The following is a 16,853-nucleotide window of genomic DNA, read 5'->3' on the forward strand; positions in this document are numbered from 1 at the left end:
AGACTGGAGGCGGGGATCCCCGTACAAGAACGCGGTGGGAATGTTTTTGCTGAAAGACACTAACACGTGGTCGGTTAACAGGAGCGCCACGTGCACAAAGTCGGCAGGTGACGTGGAGTAGAGAGGCGGGCACTTTCATCGAAAAGTGAACCCCAGGCTGGCCTGCCAGCTGGGCAAACGTTTGTACAAGTCAGCAGTGGCTACGGTGACAAGGACGCATCTAGATCTTGTCGGGTCTTACCGCAGGTAAATACCTAGTGCCACTGTAAGTGATAAGTTGCTCACTAGGAGGTAAAACTGGGGGTGAAATTGGTTATTGGCTGAGATAAAGCCAAATTATTTACGTAAATTCACCAAAACTGTGTGCTGCTGCATGACGTGGCCTGTCTTTTCCTGCCAGCTAGGACAGAAAGACCATACCCCTTCTTTCTAGCCTGCCAGCTAGGACACCAGACCATGCTCACTGTTGCCTTTAGGTTTCTATTTCCAATCTCTAGGCTATTTTTTAAGGTATAATTCTCTCAGCTGGGAACAAATGGGATTCTATATAAATCCACTTTTTTGAGTTGCAAAAATGAAGTTTTTCTGGAGATCGGGGCATTTTGGTCTCACTTTTTTGACCGAATCGCTTGGAATTTATTGCTTTTAATAAAGGGAGCAGATTTTCTAATTTTCGAGAGAGAAAATCTGATTTGTTTTAAAAAATAAAAAGGCATATTGTTTTCTCTCTCTAGAACTCTGACCAGTGAGCTCCCGGTGTTTTGTCCATCCATTAACGTCGACTCCATACGCGCTCACCGAACACGCATTTAATATTCTCATTATAAGAGTTTGCTAAAAATACTGCTTTTTGACCTCCTGTTCCAGGAGAGGCATATTTTACTGCGACAGTGGCAACACCTTCGTTATAAAATGCTCACCTTTGCTGGCCAGCAGTAAGTAATCACTGCTTACGATTAACTACAGACCTAGAGCAGGCTAGTAAGCTCTCTCATCTGCTAGTCTCTCTCTCTCTCTCTCTCTCTCTCTCTCTCTCTCCTACACAAGGTCTTGCTGAGAGATGCTGCTGCTGCCTTATATACCAGAGACGATGTGTCTCTTCTGCGTTAGTAAGCGCAGAGGTTGATTCTCTCTCTCTCTAAAACGCACCCCCCCCCCCCCCCCCCCTCCTCAAAGTGCCCCCACACCCATCCGCATTCACCCTCACACACAATTTCGTTGAATGCAAGTACTCTGAATGCCACCCGCATTACATCACAGCATGTAGGTCATGTGAAGACACATACACTCGCACAATCTTGTAGCGCCTCCCCCCCCCCCCACCCCCGACCCCCCTTCCCTTCTCCTCTACATACATACACACAAACATACATAGCCTGTGTTGTTGGCAGTCATGGTTGCAAAGAAGCCCCGGGTAGTTATCATCGGAGCGGGCATGGCTGGCCTCTCTGCTGCCCGCCAATTGGTCCAAGCAGGGGACTCCTCATTTGATCTTACATTGCTTGAAGCAAGCAGCAACATAGGGGGTAGAATTGCCACCTCCGAGATCGACGGAAACAGGGTGGAGCTAGGTGCCACATGGATACATGGCATGGAGGGAAGCCCTCTGTACAAAATAGCTCAGGAAATTGGAGCTACAATGTGCACAAAGCCTTTTGAACGGCAAGATGGCTTCCCTGGCTCGCCTATAGTCAAAGCCGAGGGCGGCCTCACCGTTCCCCCCTCTATTGTATCCCCTGTCATGGAGTTGTACAAGAAGCTCCTTGACCGCATCAGGTCCAAAGAGAAGCTCGATTCGCAGCACATTCCCCTCAGCATTGGTGCATTTGTTGCAAGCGGTCTCGGTGCTTTCCTCTGTAAACAGAACACATGCCAATTAGAGGATGCTCTCTTTGATTGGCTTGTCAATGAAGAGGCACACCTTGGGTACACATCTCCTTGGACTGTAAAGTCCTTGCAAGAGGCCCTTTTTGCCATGAATGAACAAATGGAGCGGGTTGATACATCCGCCAACACTCTCTACGACCTCGACCTTAAAGCAGAGAAGGAATACAAGGACTACCCAGGTGAGCATGTCACCATACCTGGAGGTTACATTAGCATAATCAATGAGTTAGCTTCTTCCTTACCAGAGAAACTAATCCATTTTGGTAAGAAGGTGGAAAAAATTGCTTGGAACCGCACATTGCAATCACATGCATACCCGGTTGCACTTCATTGTAGTGATGGGTCTGTCTATGAGGCGGATCATGTGATTGTGACGGTTTCGTTGGGTGTGTTAAAGGCAGCGGTGAGGCAAGATTACACATATGCATGGGACAGCCCTGAAGGAAGGCATGTCTGTAGGTCTGTTGATGAGCTTCTGTCAAATGCAGAGAGTGCAAGCTCATCGCTTTTTGAACCTGCTCTTCCACCTTGCAAGGTTGAGGCCATCTCAAGGCTTGGTTATGGTTTGGTAAACAAGGTCTTCCTTCAATTAAACACAGATACGCTAACCTCGTCGCAGTTGCGTCAGCTAAACTCTCACATACAGTTGGTATACAGGAGTTGTGAAGAGTTGAAAGAGGGGCCGATACCCTGGTGGATGCGCCAGACATTCTCCCTGTCTCCCATTTATGATGGTTCTTGTGTGCTTTTGTGCTGGTTTGCTGGAAGTGAAGCACTGGAGCTAGAGTACCTTTCTGATGAGGAAATCATGTCAGGCGTGGCTCAGACCCTAGCAAGCTTCGGCATGGTAGGGCGATCGAGAGCAAAAAGAAGTCGCCATCGGGCAGTGCAGGATAGCGAGTATAGCAGTGGCAGTGACTCTGAGGATATTCTATCAAGAGAAGACTCTCCTAGTAGCAGCAGCAGCAGCAGTGACTCCGAAGAGAATTTCGAAGAAGATGAGAGGGGTTCTGGTGCAAGCGAAGAAGATTACCGCAACTTGTTTACTGGCATTTTAAGAAGCAGATGGGGAAGAAATCCCTTGTTTCATGGGTCATATAGCTTTGTGGCTACAGGAGCAAGTGGAGATGACATAGAGATGCTAGCAGAGCCTCTGCCAGCATTAAATGCTGGTGAATTTAAAGCATTCAGTACCAAAGCCAATGAATGCAATGCCACTGAAGGCGCAATAACGCGAGATGGTGCCATGAATGCTGTTGGTGGTCCATGTGAGGCTTATCATGCTACATGTGGTCCATGTGAGCTCCATGAGCATAGGGCTGAAGGTGGTGAAGCAGCCTGCAATGACATTAAAGATGAGGGTGGAAATGCTCATCTTCAACTCCTATTCGCCGGTGAAGCTACTGTAAGAGCTCTCTATTCGACGACACACGGGGCTCATCTTAGTGGGCTACGCGAAGCTAAGCGCTTACTGAATCACTACGCATTGCCAGCTTGATTACCATGTCTTTTTCCGCCTCCCCCCCTCCCTTGTATCAATCACATACCTCCTTACTTCTCTATGAAGCACATGAGGCTCTATATATGTAGTTGACAGTTTTGCTCATTTTGATATATTAAGAGCTGCAAGTTGTGAAATTTTCTTTCCACTTCTTCTAGTTTGCACAACAGGCAAGAGTTGCTTAACCTTTTTCTATAGATCAAAACATAACCACTTTTTTTTTTTTCAAATTGTTAGAAAGGAAGTAGAATGCCATACCATCTTTATGGTTACAATGTACCATCTTCAAAGTGCAAAAGAGAGATACTACACTTATCTTTTTGGCTTGCCCATGGGCTCTTGTTGGATTCGTCGGCTTAAAGGGATCGCTTGTTTTCTTGTTCTGGGATAGCTAGTTAGGCTATGTTGCTTGCATAACGAGGATGATTGACCTTGTCTAGCGGTGACGGTCCTCAATTATTGCATCTTACTCCGGGCATGTGAGGAGATGATTGAGCAATGTAGACCTTAAGCAAAGTAAACTCAGGAAAAATGTAAACAGTGTTGGGACGGAGCCCGTCCGATGCAAAGTCATGGGACATAGCCTTTCTGATTTTTGAGTGAAGTTGCTACCCAAACAGCAACCAGGTACCAAACGAGAAGTCCACCTACAGCTTCGTTTGTGATCTTTGGCTGAGAGTCGCCCTCTTGCAGTATAGCTCTCCGGGGCCGGGCCATGGTTGATTTTTGACGAGCACGCACCCTTGCCCTCAAGCCTACCTTATTTTTGTCTAATTTAGTATATTTTTTCAGCATTTTTGAAGGGTGACCCTTAGCATTCATTTGAAGTGTAAACTTTTACCTATATTCCATTAAGCTATATTTCGGCCAAAATTAGAAGGGCTACTTAAATATCCTATCCTTGTTTTGAATGATAGAAATATTGTTGCTCTTCATTGAAGGGTCAAAGTGCCTCGTAAGGGCATCCAAGCCTTCAAAAATGAGCCCTTGGCTCACATTTTCACTCGATCTAAACAAGCAAAATTCGCCAAGAACAGGTAAAATGCTTGCCAAGAATCAACCGTGTATGGGGACCTCTACAAGGGAGGGAGGTAATTGTTGTGAGTTACCCCCGCTCCCCTCCACTAACTGCACGTCAAAGAGGTGCAGTTGCAATATGGTGTACCTATTAACGTCTACAAAAGACCAATGTCATCCTCAATGGGGAAGTTGGTAGCACTCATCGAATGCAACCCCTCTCCTTGGGTAAAATAATATGAACTTTTTGCTCTTCTATTAATTCAGTTGTGTATTTGGTTTAAAAAAATGCAACCCTTCAACACTACAACCCATGAGATTTTAAATGAAGACCTTGTCATGGGATCAACAGCGACTACTTGAACGTGTCGAATGCGAGGTAAACTCAACCTTTCGATTTTAAAGAGGCATGTTCGAGATTACTTTTTTTCTCATGTTTAAATTTGCCCATGTAGTTTCTGGGGTTGGGCATTGAGGATACCATATGGCTTGTGCCTACTTGGTTAGACAATTGTGTTGCCACATCTGAGGTACCAAGTTTGAGTCGTGCAAGCATTTGATTTTTGTTTGTCATCCATCTCCCTCGAGATTCACGTATTCAATTGGTCATCGTCCATCCCACAGTGGGGTCTTCACTAAAAACACTGTGGGCAGTGTTCGGGAAAGGTTTGCCTCAGCGTAGCCTTCAGCCGGTTGAAAATCAAGAGTAGCCGATTGTAAACCATGGTAAAGGGAAGAAAAACCGATAAGAGTGATGAGAAAATAGTTCAAAAATCCTGCAATTTTGGAAAATTCTACCAGTGTTTTCCATTTGCATCTTTTTTTTGCAAAACTCACAATTGTGAGTGGATAGTATTAAGAACATCAGAAATATACACCAACCTCGAGCTCAGACTGAGCCTTGAGGGTCAAAGGATTACAAGGTTTTTGCTTGACAGAGAAACCACAACTACTCCTAGGCTTTACTTATTACAAGATGTCATCATGACATGTATTGTTCTAGACCAATCCTCTGAGGCTTGTTTGTCTCCGATCTTGTGGATCGTCACTCTGCTCTCTTGTATGTTTCCCGTTTGCATCTTGACAAGGAGGAAACCTAGCCGTCTATGAAGAAACCTACATAGGTAGGGCTCAAAAGGCCAATGCGAGGTAAGAAAGAAATATGAAGGTCTACAAAAGGCCAAGGTAGTCTAGGCTATAAGCTATGGACAAAATAAGGCCGAGGAGAGCGCAAAAGCAAATCTAGATTTTCTAGCTTGCTAGCAACTTTTGCAAGGGGTGTACTTTCATATTTTGACGTATTAAAGGCTCCCCATACCCAAGCTTTTGAAAATTGAACCCATCTAGTCATCTAGTGTAGGTGGAGATGTAGATAGATGTAGAAAGCACACACGTGGTGCTCACCTAAACAAAAGTCCAAGTCTCCAAGACCCCCTTCATTTCCTCGTGTAAGAGGTGAGTCCCATGGGCCTATTCTTCACAGTCTGTATCTGTGATGTGCTCGAAAAAAACTATTTTCCAATTACTTTTAAAACCTACATATGAGGGTTAATTGATTATATTTAAAGGTTTCTACACTAAATCTCTCTAAATTTTTAAGTTCTTTCCCGCGAATTTCAAACTTAAAGGTAAATCTCAAAATTTGTAGTTTGCTAGACACAGGGTTTTTTTTTATTTATAGAATTGATCTACAACTCATCCAATTGACATGTATGATGCCAGCTACACACCTCCAATTCAGGTCTCTCTCTCTCTCTCTCTCTCTCTCTCTCTCTCTCTCTCATGAAGTGGTTTAAAAAGATTCTCATGGTGACCTAGTTACTCGGCACTTACGAGCAAAACATATTATCTCTCTCTCTAGCGCAAGACCTCGACTTTGCGAACCAAAATAGTGAGACCCACATCACAAACAAATCAAAGCCATCGGTGTTTGGGAAAAGTGTGTCTCAACTTATAATATTGTGCAGTTTTGAAATTCAATAATGCAATTGAGAGGAAGAGAGAAAGTGCCTAAACTTTGAGGAAAATAGTGTAAACTTAGGAAGAATTAGCTCAAAATTTTAAAATTTCCTCTTAAAAAACTTATAAAAGGCATTGTGTCAGGTTGCAAAAATGATTTTTCATGAACACCAAAAGCCATTGTTGTGAAACATCAAAGACTAGCTTTTTGACATATCAATGATGCAATTGAAGATCATATTACCAAAGTCATCATCAAATGCACCCCTTGAAAAGCATGATTTTCTTGGCCTTGATTTTTCCAATTAATGGAACAACCAGGATAATACCAAATTCCAAGGCATTTATCAAGATCTATAACCAAAAATACTCAAATTTCAACCTTGGAAATTAAGGATCGATGAAATTACAATTGAAATATTTCAAATTCAATCAAGAAATTTCCACTACAAAGTCAGATATGTGAGCTCACTCATGAAATGATTGTGAGAATATTTTTGGCTTGCCTAAAGGGCATAGGCTATAGTGTTGAGTACCCTTTTTCTACTAACTAAAATTCCAAATTCTCAATCTTATTTAATTTTTTCCCATACTACTCTAAAACAATTCTCCTATAGGTAGATAAGAAGAGTTGTGAGTTAAATGATTTCAAAATCCTTGATTTGTTGAATTGGGGTTGAGTCTTTCCTTAACCCTTAATGATTCTCATTTGCTAATGGTACCTCGTAATGCGTGCTACGAGGACGTATATTCATACGGCATTCCCTTGTAATGATGATTGATAACAACTACAATCATGTGGTACAACTAACGAGAGGTAGTGGAGACAAGTTGCCAAACCCTCCTAGTCCTTTCAAAAATTCCTGCCAATATAACTACCTATTAACACTAGTTTGGTACCAAACCAGGACACTTAAATGCCCTTCTTTTACAAATTTAAATTAAATGCTACTTGTATTAAACGGTTTATTTAAAAAAACACTCGTGATATGCTTAAATATGTTAGCTAGAGGGTCTTTTAAAAATATAATCTTGCATTTTAGAATTTACCATGACTAAGAACTATACTCATCAAGTTGACCTTCGTAAGAATGTGATTGATGGTTTGAAGAACTCAACTTTATAAGCTCAAGAAAAAATGAAGCGACCTTGTAGAAAATTTTAGGTGTTTTCCATAATTTTGCTATAGATAATTGAAAGTTTCATTGGAGTATATAAAATAAAGGAAAGTTCTATGTGTTTGATATAGCCATTTCAAGCATATCATTGTATACAAAGAAAAATATGTTTTTGATGTATTTGTGAGTTTTAGAATGTGCTTACCCTTTCCATTGAGGACTCAAGATGGCAAGTAGAAGGGCTTTGGTATGCAACAATTATTGGATTATTTTAAATATTCAAAATTGCATAAGAGAGAACTTTGATATTTTCATTCTTAAGACATAAGCATTCAAAACCTCAAACTTTCCATGTAGCTCAACTAAATGTATCAAAGTACGTGGTACATACACAATTGGGGTGCCTAAAACCTTGGCTTTAATGTTATTAAGGATAACACAAGATTTTCAACAAGAGTTTTTCATGATAAAAAATTCAAGATAGAGTTCAAGCAACAAAATTTAATTGAGTTAGGGAGCCCAAAAAATACGTAGTTTCTTGGTTTCAACATATAAGTCATTTGTAGTTGTCAAATTGCACTAAAATAGCCCCAATTCCACGAAGGGACCTTTGGAAGACCAAAATTATGCTCTTATTTAATACGTGCTCAAGTATGAAACTATGTCTATAACTTGAGTGTTACTTGGAAACTTGTCTTTAAAGTGCATTCCATTGTTTTGTAACACTAAGTGCTAACACTTGGCTTTTATAAACATAAAACGGGCCATCTCTACAGAAATATATAAGAATTTCATGATTTTTTTTCAAAACAGCTTGAAATTTTACTAAAATTTATGACTTGGAACTTACCAGAATTCTATCCATACGGATTGTATTTTGACTTGGAGAAAAATCCAGTGTTTTCTTTCCCTCACAACCAACCTATGGTAGAAGCAAGGTATAAAAAACTTCTTTCTACCTTGACAAATAAATTGCCAAAACTTGGAAGGAAAACAGGACACTTTAGTGTCTCACGACACTTAAGTGTCCAATTACAAAACTAGTGTTAACATCATGTAGACAATTGTGAGTGAGTTGTTAATCTTTTGCAGTAGCTGGTTGCGTTTGCATCGATACGTGGCCTTATGATTGTCATTCAAAGGTGCATCTTTGCTATAGAAGTTTTTTGGAATGTTGTTGGGACCGTCGGAGGACGAAGAAGAAGAATCATGCAAGCACACCATGCTCATGGAGATGGGATATTAAGGGGGAGATGGGGATGTTGCAATCTGATGAGTTGTGTGTGTGTGTGTGTGTGTGTGTGTGTGTGTGTATGTGTGTGTGTGTGTGTGTGTGTGTGTGAGAGAGAGAGAGAGAGAGAGAGAGAGAGAGAGAGAGAGAGAGAGAGAGAGAATTTGAATGGCTCATGTTGCAAGTGCACAAGAAAGGGGGAGTGGCATTAAAGGGGGATGGGATAGTAAGGGGGATATGGGGATGTTGCAATCTGATGAGTTGTGTGTGTGTGTGTGTGTGTGTGTGTGTGTGTGTGTGTGTGAGAGAGAGAGAGAGAGAGAGAGAGAGAGAGAGAGAGAGAGAATTTGAATGGCTCATGTTGCGAGTGCACAAGAAAGGGGAGTGGCATTGAAGGGGGGATGAGGCAAGGGAGCATGAAAGGAGGCACGTGCCGAGGACTCTTGAAGGAAATCTCACCGTGCTTATTTTATCGCTTGATTGATATGATTCAATATCTCCCTTTCTAACAAATTTCCTTTGTTTCGAATCTTCCATGGGATTTTGTACAATGGATCCGAGATGCCACCTTTGACAAGGAGTAAGAGTTTTCCTGACAAGACTATATAAGTGTATTTATAGATGTCTTCTTTGGAATTGTAGACATGTAGTAGTGTTAGTGTGTATACGCGCTTCACCATGGGCACTTTTCTCCCACTGGGTTTTTCCCCTTGGACATTTGGTGTGAAAGGACACCTTATCTCTTAGGGTTTCATATAAGCTTTGTAGCTCTGAGTTTGTATACACTATTATTCTAATACAGAGAGAGAGAGACTACAGAGATCTCGTACGCAAGCTCTGTGTCTTCTCCTTCTCCATCTTCTTCCTACTCTGAGTTGCTGTCTTCCTTCTGTTTCCTATTTCATCATCTTCAACAATTGGTATCAGAGCAAGGTGATTTCCAGAGCCTCTACTTGCGTTTTCGCGTCCGCGCGTGCAATCGCAGTTTTCAGGTAGTTTTCGGAAAATTTGCTCGTGGGAGCATCCTCGACGTTCCGGGAGTATTCTGAACAGGCAACCTGCTGTTTTACCCCCCTTTCGAAGCCGTTCGAGCCCTCAGAATTTTGTTCAGAGCAGCGTAGCAGAAGTTACTTTTCGGAGGCGTTTAGATCAAGAGGGTGTGCTTTTTGACAGATTTTCTTCAGGTAAACAGTTCTTTTGGGAAGTAGCTTGTCTTAGCTTTGTGCTGAGATTTTGTGTAGATTTTTGCTTGGATTGGAGAGGAGATTTGTGAATCTCTTGGAGGTTCTTTTGCTCTCTTGTGTGCATCCACAGTATGGCTCAATCTACGGAGAAAGAGATTTTTGGTGCGTTTACATCCGAAGACAAATTGGATGGTACCAACTATTCTCTTTGGTCTTTTATGGCCAAAAATGTTTTGGTTGGTAAAGGATTGTGGGATTATGTATCTGGAGATGAAGTTCGTCCAGGTAGCATTGCACCTGCCACGCCTGGTCGTGGTGCAGCTGTTGGTGCCGGACCCTCACAAGTCACTCCAAAGCAAAAGAGATGGGATACTAAAGATGCACAAGCTATGGCTGTGATTGCCTTAACCATAAAGAGGACAATCACACCACATATCAGATCTTGCAGACCTTCTGAGGATGCTTGGAACACTCTGCAAGCTATGTTTGGAGGAAGAAACGCTGCCATAATAGAGTTTTTGAAGAAACAACTTGACAAAATACAGATGGACGAAGGTGACAATATCGTCGGCATCTTACAAAAATCAGGGATCTTAAAGAGCAATTGCTTAGCATTGATGAAGTGATTCCAGAGAAGGACTTGGTTTCCAAAACACTCAATTCACTACCACTATCTTATTTGACTTTTCAGACTTCTTTGACTCTGTCTTTGCGAGCTAATCCTGAGCCTCTTCATTTAGAAGAGTTAGTGGCTTTGCTATTGCAGGAGGATCAATCACGTAAGAACAAGTCTTTACAGGTGGATGGTATGGATCATGCTCTTGTTGTACATAACAAAAACAAGGGTAAAGAGAGTGCTCATTACTCCAAGTCTGGTGCAGGACAGTCTTCAGAGAAGTCTAAAGGTGATGTTAAGTATGGAACCTGATTTACCCTTGTAATTTTCTGTGGTAAAAGCGCGCATTTGTAAGGCCCCCATTATGAGGAGAAGCCATCGTGCATGAAGGAAAATCACTCAACGGAAACCAAAATTTTCACGGACAAGAATCAGGGGCAACTTTAAAGGCCTAGACTTTTTTTTTCGCCGGAATATTCTTTTTCGCCGGAATATTATGGCCGAACGGCGGCCGGAAAGTGGTCGGAAAACAACCGGTCGGTTGGCCGGTGGCCGGTAGTCAATGGCCGATGGCCGGTGGTCGGAAGTCAATGGCCGGTGGCCGATAGCCGAATTCAAAAGCGGACTTGTCTTCTCAAGGGCGGCCACACATGGGCGGATTGGAGGGTCCGATTTGGACTTATTCGTACAAGGGCGGCTACACATGGCTGTCTCTCATAAGAGAGGGCAACCCTTTTGGCCTATAAAAGAAGGCCATTTCTACACACATTTCATAGTGTGAAGTTGATGAAACAAGGTGAGTGTGAGGTGGTGAGAGTGAAGCAAAGCGGGAGCTCCATTAAGGGTATAATCTCTTTGTAAACTACTTCTTGTTTTGAAGTACTAAAGCCATTGAGTGGCTGCTTTCCCGTGGACGTAGCCCACATTGGGTGAACCACATATATCGTGTGTACTCTCTCTCTCTCTCTACTCTATAATCTCTTGTATATAAATCTGTCTCTCTCCATTAAGTAATCTACTCAATTATCTATTTAGCTACGTCTTATTTCCTAACAACTGGTATCAGAGCAAGGTTTTCTCGTAGCTAAATTATCTCAAGCAAAGGATTCCTTGAATTGAGTTGGAGTTATGGCGGAGGAAGGGAAGCTCAAGATTGAGAAGTTCAACGGCAAAAACTACCAACATTGGAAGATGCAGATTGAAGACTATCTCTACAGGAAGGACCTCTATTTGCCACTAGGCGGTCTTGCGAAGAAGCCCGCAACAATGGCAGATGAAGCATGGATTGTCCTTGATCGAAAGGCACTGGGAACAATCCGGTTAAGCTTGGCGTCAACGGGGGCCTTCAATGTTTTGGAGATGAAGACCACGGAGGACTTGATGAAGTCACTTGACGACTTCTACGAGAAACCATCGGCATCCAATAAGGTATTTCTTATGAAGCGCTTGTTCAATCTAAAGATGGCAGAGAATGGTTCAGTTGCAGAACACCTAAATGACTTTAATACAAACATAAGTCAACTTCGATCAGTGAAAATCAATTTCGATGACGAAGTACGAGCTCTCTTTATACTATCATCTCTATCGGATAGTTGGGACAGCCTTATGATGGCTGTAAGTAATTCTATCTCTGGCACAAATACTCTTAAGTTTGATGATGTTGTGGGTGTTCTCCTAAGCGAGGAAATGCGAAGGAGAAGCACAGGAGAATCATCAAGTGCTGCACTATCAGTGGAAACAAGAGGAAGGCTTAAGGAGAGGTTCAAAAACCAAAAGGGTCGTGATCGGTCAAGGCGGAGCAAGTCACGCACAAAGTCAGTTCTTGAATGTTGGAATTGCTGCAAGAAGGGCCACGTCAAGAAGGATTGCTGGTCCAAGAAGAAGAAGGAGACAGAGTCTCAAGACAACAAGCCAACATCGGAGGCCAATGTGGTAGGTAAAGTAGAGCAAGATGCTCTAATTCTCTCATTAGACAATGTGTCTAATTCCTGGATAGTAGATTCCGGGGCTTCATTCCATGCGACACCACACAAGCAACATTTCCAAAACTACACCAAAGATAATTTTGGATATGTATACTTGGGAGATGATGAAGCTTGTGAGATTGTCGGCAAAGGTACAGTTTCTGTCAAAACTGCTAACGGAAATGAATGGAAGCTTAAAGTTGTTAGGCATGTTCCTTCTCTTCGCAAAAATTTGATCTCTACAGGACAATTGGACGATGAAGGTGACAACATTGCATTTGGAAACAAACGGTGGAAGATCTCAAAGGGATCTTTGGTGGTTGCCAAGGGTGAAAAAGTCGTTACACTTTACTTGTGTACTGTTAGCACGCAACCTTCAGCTTGTGTAACAACTACAGAAGTTGACAGTGCGGTGTGGCACTACCGACTTGGGCATATGAGTGCCAAAGGAATGCAAATCCTTCAAACAAAGAAGCTTCTACTAGGTTTGAAAGAAGTGGACTTAGAGTTCTGTGAAGATTGTGTTTATGGTAAACAAAAGAGGGTAAAATTTCAAAAATCAGGAAATGAAAGAAAAAATAAAAAACTTGAGTTGGTTCATTCTGATGTTTGGGGTCCTGCAAGTACACCATCACTTGGTGGCTCATTGTACTATGTAACATTCATAGACAATGCGACTAGAAAAACATGGGTTTATGTCATGAAGAATAAATCCGATGGATTTTCCATATTTCAAAGGTGGAAAGGCTTTGTGGAGAATGAAACAGGTACCAAGGTTAAATGCCTCAGATCCGACAATGGAGGCGAATATTGCAGCCAAGCTTTTGAAAGCTTTTGTGCTAGCAATGGCATTCGGAGGCAAAGGTTAACCCCAAGGACACATCAACAAAATGGGATTTCGGAAAGGATGAACAGGACAATCATGGAACGAGCACGAAGCATGCGGCTACATGCAGGCCTACCGATTGAGCTTTGGGCGGAAGCTGTAAGTACGTCTGTGTACTTAATCAATCGGTCACCCTGAACGGCATTGGATGGGGGAGTTCCAGAAGAGGCATGGACAGGTAAACCGGTGAATTATGCATTTCTCAAAGTGTTTGGGTGTGAGGATTTCATGCACATAGATAGAAGCCTAAGATCAAAGTTAGATGCAAAGTCCAAAAAGTGTTTCTTCATTGGCTATGGAGAAGGAGACTTTGGGTATCGCCTATGGAATCCTGAAGATGGTAAAATCTTAAGGAGTAGGGATGTAATTTTTAAGGAACAAAATCTTTGTCACCGGCCATTGACTTCCGACCACCGGCCATCGGGCATTGACTACTGGCCACCGGCCATTGAATTCGGCCACCGGCCACTGGCCATTGACTTCTGACCACCGGCCATCGGCCATTGACTACCGGCCACCGGCCAACCGACCGGTTGTTTTCCGACCACTTTCCGGCCGCCGTCCGGCCATAATATTTTGGCGAAAAAAAAAGTCTCGGGGACCTCCGCCCTCGAGGCCTTTAAAGTTGCCCCTGATTCTTGTCCGTGAAAATTTTGGTTTCCGGTGAGTGATTTTCCTTCACGCACGATGGCTTCTCCTCATAATGGGGGCCTTACAAATGTGCGCTTTTACCACAGAAAATTACAAGGGTAAATCAGGCTCCATACTTAACAATCTCCCACTTGGAGACTGATCTCCAAACCAAACCTGTGACTGCTTTCCATTCTGGCTTCTTATCCTTGAATGCCGATTGAAGATGAGCAAAAGCTCAACTTCTCCTTGTTGACCACCTTTGTAAACATGTCTGCAGGATTTTCACTTGTATGCACCTTTCCTAGCTTTAGTTCTCCTTCTTCCAAAAGAGTGCGTATGAAGTGATATCTAACCTCAATGTGCTTTGTCCTTGAATGAAAGGCTGAGTTCTTCGCAAGATGGATAGCGCTTTGGCTATCACTGTACAAGACACAATTATCTTGTTTGAATCCAAGCTCTTCTAAGAATCTGTGAAGCCACAGAATTTCTTTGCTTGCCTCCGTCATTGCTACATACTCTGCTTCCGTGGTAGAAAGTGAAACCACTTTCTGCAGCTTTGAAGCCCAGCTTACTGCTGTGCCTCCAACCGTGAACACATAGCCAGTAGTGCTCCTTCAAGTATCTTTGTCACCTGCCATATCTGCATCAACATACTGATAGCCGTTTTTCGGCTCTCTGTAATTGCCATAGTGAGTTATCTCACCGTATCAAATCACTCAAACACTGTGGTTACCCTCACCCTTTCACTGTATATAGGTGCGTGTGAGTTAGGGGACTTTTCCCATATCTCCTTACTGAAATAAAAAACCCTCAATTAGCTAGTCATTGGGCTAGTTGAGCCAAAAAAATAAAAAATATAAAAAATATAAGTATATTATGGCCCATGCATATGTAAATATTTCTTTGTATATAGGGCCTAAATAAAAGATTTTTTCATAATTATTTTGGTATTTATTTAAATATTTCTACTTAGGTGTGTGTTATTTATGCTCTGTACATTACCTCACCATTACCACAATTTTTCTTACCATTTTTCATACTCTTTATTCCATATAGAAATATTTTCATGTAAGCTTCTCTTATATTTGGTGTAACTCCACCCCAACAAAAATCCAAAAAAACTAGTTTTATTTATGTGTATATTTTTTCACTATTGTGATTTTTCCCTTCCTACATCTATTTTGTTTTTTTTCTGAAAAATTAGAACACCAAAAATATTTATCTTTTTATGGTAGCCTCATAATGAGAGAGATTTCTTTTGACCCCTTTATATTTTCTCCACTTATATTATTTATATTTGACATGTACATATTTTTTAGACTCGTCAATATTTGATTTTCTTAGTTGTACTATTCACTTATATCATGATCTCAAAAATATCTTCAATTATAGACCTACCAAATAAGGTCAAGGGTAGGTGGCATGCATACATGCACTATGGAGGGCTCACTCTTGGAGGTATTCAAAAGAATCATCCAAAGAAGGACCCCACAAGGACCTTGTGCAGTGGAAAAAATGGTCGGTTTTGCTGAATTTTTAAAGTTCACTTGCTCTCCGAATTTGAAAATGTGATACAAACAAAAGTTGTAGCTTGTGGGTTGAACTTTTGTCTCAAATTTTTTCATATTTTTTTGAGCTACGAGCTGTGAGCTATGATTTTATTAGTGGACCCAAGTTTTCCCATGCTATGCAGCCACACTCTCTCTTCCACTTTATCATTTTTCTCTTTCACACACACTTCTCCACTCATCATCCCCACCTCTCTCACCACTCCTCTCTGCACCCTACTCACCTTCTCCTCAACCTTGAAGAATAAGAGAAACCATGGTGAACTCATACCTCCCACACACAATTCCATTCCAAAATTGACCACCTAGTCTCATTTTTCCTCCTCCAAATTACCCATATCTATCAAAAAAACCACAAAATTCATCCTCTTCTCTTAAAAGACAGCATCATGGTGGTTGATTACTCAGCTTCAATTACCTTGTCTCTCAAAGAAGGTCAAGAGTGGAGAAAAAATGTACCGTCAAAGCTAGTGGACCGTCAACAAGCGTCAAAATTGGCCCTACTCAAGACACTTGGAGCATCAACCTTGTAAGAAATCCACCTTTTCTTACCTCTTAAGAGTTTTTCTTCCTTGTTTGTATCCTACATGGATACTCCCATTGTAAATATCCAATTCCATTTGTAAATTAATACTAACTCTACTAACACTAACCCACTATGAAAAGTCCTATCACCTCCATTTCTCTCCTCTCTCTTTCCCCACCAACTTCTTGATAATTCCAAGCAAAAGAAATTAGATAAATTGCTGAAAATCTAACCCAACCATGGTTAGAGGAGTAACTCTAGCCTTCAAAATTTCTATAAAAGGAGGGTGTAGCTAGCACAAAAAGGGGGGAGAAGAAAGAGCACTATGCTATAGCTTGAGAAGCCAAGCTCAACCTCTTGAGAAGGAGCTCTTGAGTGGAATCTCATTGGCATTAGGCATATGTATGTGTTGTATTAGGGGTGATTAGCAAGGGAACTCTATGCCATTGTAAGAGAGAGTGATCATTAAATTGAGAGTAGAAAATCTATCATTTCTCCTACTAGAGTAAGCCCAACATTTGTTGAATCAAGGAGGGTGAATTTGGACTAAGCATGGATACCTTGTCTCCCTTCCAACGTGAAGTCATGGACAATAATGATGTGTAAGTGTCTTGGTGTTTTATTTAAGTTCTTGATAGCTTGTCTCCGGGTATTGTTATCAATTTAGCAATAAATCCCACATGCTGTAAGAGGGCGACAGGGTGGAGAGGACTCCCCTGGCCTTAAGACAGTGATTGGGGTGGATTTTTTCTTGTGATGTGTT

General features: G+C 41.8%; 1 pseudogene; it reads left to right on the forward strand.

The window, feature by feature from the left end:
• The first annotated feature begins 877 nt into the window (after window positions 1–877).
• On the forward strand, window positions 878–3,525 carry LOC147423526 (putative polyamine oxidase 5 pseudogene; annotated as a pseudogene).
• Window positions 3,526–16,853: the final 13,328 nt, after the last annotated feature.

Source organism: Adiantum capillus-veneris, chromosome 26 (assembly GCF_014529385.1).
Source record: "Adiantum capillus-veneris isolate H3 chromosome 26, ASM1452938v2, whole genome shotgun sequence".
In the NCBI taxonomy this organism is placed as follows: Eukaryota; Viridiplantae; Streptophyta; class Polypodiopsida; order Polypodiales; family Pteridaceae; genus Adiantum; species Adiantum capillus-veneris.